Genomic DNA, 5,461 nt, shown 5'->3' with positions numbered 1-5,461 from the left:
ATTTCTTTTTAAATTGGTTTACTTTCTTTTCAGAAAAAAAATAATTAAAAAGAAAATTTATAGCACCGTCATAGGATGAAAACTGGTATCACTTCAGATAAATAGAAAGCAACCTAGAAGGAAAACCCAGATAAAATGTAATGATACTAATCATGTTCGATCTTGCTGCTGTTGAATGCTAAAGGTTCCAAGCTTGGCTCCTGATCGGTCTTTATTTAAAAGGGAGATTATCACGCAGTAGAGGGATGGTAGAGAGTCTATTAGTACTAACCTGAATCTTCTTGAGTAGTGAGAAGGGTTGAAAAGGACTAACTTCCTCCCTAAACAGATTCAGTATGATTTAAAATCGCATGCCAGTGCCATTTAAAATCACATTCCCCAGACCACCCAAAGTGAGTCATCCACCACTTAATATCTGTGCGTCACCAGTGCTATCTGTTGCATTCCACGTTTTAGGAAACAATGAACTACATCAGCGGCTGCATGTTAAAAGCAGCCGGAGGTGGGTTCGCGGGCGCGGGTGCACGCACGCGGTTCTCAAACATTCGTGTGCCTCAGATTCACTCGTAGGGCTTGTTGGACTACCCAGCTTCTGACTCACGAGGTTTGGCAGACAGCCCCACAACTTGCATTTCTCAAACAAGAGCCCAGGTCACACTAACACTGCAGCCCAAGACCACACTTGGCGGACCAGTGCGCTCCATGAGGGAAGAGCCAATGTATGACTAACTTCTCACGAGTTTTTGCCTCCCCAGTGTTCTTGAAGCCAATGCATGCCGGTGTGGATAGTAAGCAGAAGACTCGAGCAGGGTAGAAATCCAGATGAATTAAGATGCACGTGTTTTTTAACCTTTCCTCCAGCGAGGAGTACATCAGTTCCTACAAGTTGAACTGCAACATAAAGTAAATAGATCTGCTCCGAGAAAAGGTCAGTACCCATGTTCTGCTACAATCTAATTTCAGTCTATTGCCCTATGCCCTATTACTCACTCCGGTGCAAGAGATACAATGGTGGAAAAGCTTGAATTTAATTGTCTTTTCTCCACTAAAAGCTTCTCGGCTCACGGAATATTCATGAGGGCTAAATAGATGAGCTAAAGAAGGCAAGCCTCTCCAGCCACAGGATCACAGGCAGCCCTTCTCTGAGATTGCTTCTTTCCTAGTTCCTTGCGGTTGTTTTTGTTTCTTTGTTGTTGTTGTTGTTGTCGTTTTGATCTACAAAACTTTATTGATGTTAGGAGGAACATTTTCCTTGTCCAAGTAGATTTCAGCGTAAAAAAATCTGATCTATTCCATCCACGGCAACATCCTAGTTGCGAAAGTATGCTACAGTTTTGTAAGATATTATCATTGAAAAACACTGGATAAGAGGTATACATGCTCTCCAGGGGTGCCTGGGTGGCTCAATCAGTTAAGCCTCCGACTTCAGCTCAGGTCATGATCCGACTTCAGCTCAGGTCATGAGCTCAGGATTTGTGGGTCTGAGCCCCCACCACGAACTCTGTGCTGACAGCTCAGAGCCAGGAGCCTGCTTCAGATTCTGTGGCTCCCTCTCTCTCTTTGCCCCTCCCCCTCTCACACTCTGTCCTCTCTCCCTCTGAAAAACAAATAAACATTTAAAAAAAAAGATATACATGATCCCTCTGGTATTTCTTACAATTGCTTGTTAATCTACAATTACCTTAAAATAAAAAAGTTTATTGAAAAAATGCTTATCGAAAGACATTATTCATTCAGCTTGTGCACGTAGTACCACCCCAAAATGTATTCCTCCAAAGAATGTTCTGTGGTGCCAGATGCTCGCGGATGGAATTTAAGGTCATTAAAGGGAGGCTCCATTTCCTTCTTCCTAGCGTTTGGGGGGGGGGGGGTCCTTCCACATCTGAAAGCAGGCCCCAACCCTGCTCCCTCCCACTTTGCTCAGGGCGTGCCATTACCAAGAACCAGATCCTAGGAATTATTTTCAGCAAGAAGCTTTGAACCTTTACTGTGGCGTGCTAGCTATTTGCGAACGCTTCTGCTGATTATGGAACCGTGTTTAGTTTCTATGACTTAATAATTACTTTAATTTCACTTCATACTGTTCTGAAGAACTCTTTTTGAATGAAGGACACTCAGCATATTCCTAGTGCTCTGGAACAGACACAGCTAATCAGAATGTGTAGAATTGAATAAAAGAGCAATTATGGGAGGCTGTGATGTGTTATAACAGATGTACCAAACAAGGCTGGATCAACTCATTGCTCGGAAGAGAAATAATTTATTAAGGCAGTTTCGGTACAGATCATACAAGCACAAGTGGAAGCATTTTAACAGGGTAGAGGAGGAGAGAAAACTACAGGTTTGAAGCATGGATTTAATAAAATGATTCCAAAGATTTCCTTTATCCCGTGTGCTAATTTCCACTCAGGCGCATCTTTCCATATTCTTTGGTGTTCGATTCTGTCTTGAATTGCCTGTCCACGGAAACTAGGTCCCTTCTTGGTTCAAATGACCATGAAGGAAAGGTCACTGGTGGGGGGGGGGGAGTCCACTGAGAGATATCCCCAACCTTAACTGGTCAACAAGTTACTCACCTCTCCCAGTCTTTTGAGGTGATTCATGTTGTGCTGGGTGGAAAACCCAAGTGAGAACACATGAACGTCTGCTATTTGTGGTAGCCTGGATTTATGGGGTCTTGTGTCCCCAGTTGCTCTAAGGGCCCCATCTACTTCTAAGTTAGGCCAGCCTCTCAGGGAATGTTTTTCCTAAACACTGCATGGTTAAAGCAGCTGGCGACTTAGAGCTCATTAGCTAAATTAGTTTTATTTTGATACTGGTTTTATAGGACCTAGCTTTTGCTCTGGATACAAACTCTTGCTAGGCAAGAGGAGTGAGGAGGGGAAGAAAAGGTAGAAAACAAATTCTATGTCCTCCGGAGGCTTATGATTAACTAATAAAGACAGGACAAGCCCATGCACTTCCAAATTTGAGAACAATTCCACTACATCATTAACTAATTGCTACCAAAAAAACCCCACAAAAGTCCAATTGTTCATAAACAGCTTAAAAAGTAGAGTTAGTGTGATGCTTTTGGTAGGACCCAAATCTTGATGTGGTCTTAGAAAACCCCTGAACTTCAAGTGATTTGCTGTCACTCAACAGGTGTAATTTGGCAAGGAGGGTTTTTAAAGATGCCATCTTTTCTTTGAACCCTTTCTCCATTTGTCCTTTGTACAACTTGTGTGGTACTTTACCACAGATTATGACAGTCATCTTCTCATTTATTTTGTCTCAAGTTCTTTTATCTGTATATCTATCTATCATTCTATCTAAATTTTTATACAATTTCTAATTGGGGTGCCTGGCTGGCTCAGTTGGAAGGGCATGTGACTCTTGATCCCAGGGTCATGAGTTTGAGCCCCACATTGGGTGGAGAGAATACATATATACATATATACATACATACATACATAAACAAGCAGACAAACAAACTTTTAAAAAAGTATTATAGAATTATAATTTTTATAAAATTTGCAAAAACACGTATTATTTTTTTCTCCAGTTTGTCCTGAATCCACAACTAGGCAGCAAGCTTTTTAAGGATGAGTAATATTCCTCTTACCTGCATCTCTTACCAGGGTGTTTAGGACAGTGCTTTTTTCCATAGAAGCAGTAAGTCTGCTGATCAAATATAATGGAATATAATGGCCTTGGCTGTCTAGGTCAGAAATAGCACACATCTCAAGTATGGATAATCAGGCTTCTTCCGTTTATTTTTTCTTCTTTTTAATAGTCGGGCTATGGGGCGCCTGGGTGGCGTAGTCGGTTAAGCGTCCGACTTCAGCCAGGTCACGATCTCGCGGTCCATGAGTTCGAGCCCCGCGTCAGGCTCTGGGCTGATGGCTCAGAGCCTGGAGCCTGTTTCCAATTTTGTGTCTCCCTGTCTTTCTGCCCCTCCCCCGTTCATGCTCTGTCTCTCTCTGTCCCAAAAATAAATAAACGTTGAAAAAAAAATTTTTTTTAAATAAATAAATAAAAAAAATGGGCTAGCACAGAATGAGGTCAGAGGGTGTGTGAGTGACGTTACAGTTGTAAGCTGAGTCAAGGTACAATAAGCTACATCAGAACAAACATGATTTTCAGTCCAAAGAGTGGGACTCCAAACCTCACGAGCCTGCACCAAGTTGAGTTCTGGAAACCCTTAATCGCTTAGGTTGCCAGGGCCCCCTCCATAAAACAGACCCGAGAATAGCACCCTCATTCCATGCGTGGATTTGGGGGGGAATCCAATGAAATAATATGTGAGACATGTACAGAGAAGTTCTGGTCCTGTACAAAATAAATAGAAATTGTTGTTTGTGATAATAAAATGGAGAGAACGGAGCACACGTTTATACCAGCACAAACCAGTTTGATCCAGTCCAGACAGCTTGGCAGTTTCAACCAATCTCCTGGCTTTGTAAAGTTACTATTGTTTACTTGAAAAATCATAACATTTTCCAAAAACACAAATACAGGCCTCTTTAATTTGGGCTGCCTTGTGGAATGAGTACAGATGGTTACCAAATGGGCCGGTGGATTACTAAGAGGCAGCTAGATTAATTGCCCTTTTCATCAGGCTGGGCGATCTTGGCTGGAGAAAAACAGGGTTGCCCTGTACTTGCCCCGTACCTGCGTGTGCCTGTCGATCGCCACAGGCATGAGGCGATCTAGAATCTGCCCTCAAATCTTCTTTCTGCTCCCAACCAAGCCCTAGTGAAAGCTTGGAGAAGGTGAGCCTGGTCTTGGCGCTTACAGAGCATTCTGCTGAATTTTCCTTCTGTGCTACCTTTTTCCTTGAAGAACCACCCTGCCGCAGCTCCAGGAAAGGTCATGTGACCCAAGCGCGGCCAGTCGGAATTATTGTATTGTTCTGCCTCTTAGGGGCACTTCACTCAAGGCAGGCTATCCGGGATCAAAGAGACTCCATTCCAGAACTTGTGTCCGAACTATCAGAAGAGAGAAGCCCTCTTGCTGTTGATGCCAGAGGGATGCGACATTGGAGCTCCTGGGAGCAGGCACGTGGGAGAATATGCCTGACAACAGGGCTGGTGCTGAGGAAGTGAAGCCAAGAGGCAAGGACACCTAATTGACTTTATTGTTTGACATCTGGATGTAGCCACCCATCGGCAGGTCCCTCCTTGTTCACAGCGAGAACACAGCCAACACCCATTTTTGAGGCGAGAGAACAGTGAGATAGAGGAGATTGTCATCAATAACAAGCCTCATCTACTGGGATGTGCTATCCTCCTCTGAGAAGACCGCCTCCCCCACTCCACATTGCCCATCCCTCCCAACTGGAGGTTTTCATTGGCTGTTTGCTGTTTGCTCTTGACGTCATTTCATGTCTGAGTTTTGACTCTCTAGTGGATTGACTTATCCTAGAGGGCATGGTCTTTGGGGGATTTGTTTTGTCCCCCACATGGCATACAGAGCGCCT

General features: G+C 43.6%; 1 long non-coding RNA gene across 1 annotated transcript; it reads left to right on the top strand.

The window, feature by feature from the left end:
- Nucleotides 1-572: 572 nt before the first annotated feature.
- Nucleotides 573-5,096, top strand: LOC122494197. Its single transcript, XR_006300119.1, has 2 exons — nucleotides 573-928; nucleotides 4,906-5,096. It is a non-coding gene; the product is annotated as an uncharacterized LOC122494197 (long non-coding RNA).
- Nucleotides 5,097-5,461: the final 365 nt, after the last annotated feature.

Source organism: Prionailurus bengalensis, chromosome E2 (genome assembly GCF_016509475.1).
Source record: "Prionailurus bengalensis isolate Pbe53 chromosome E2, Fcat_Pben_1.1_paternal_pri, whole genome shotgun sequence".
In the NCBI taxonomy this organism is placed as follows: domain Eukaryota; kingdom Metazoa; phylum Chordata; class Mammalia; order Carnivora; family Felidae; genus Prionailurus; species Prionailurus bengalensis.
This window is presented reverse-complemented; position numbering and strand designations above follow the sequence as displayed.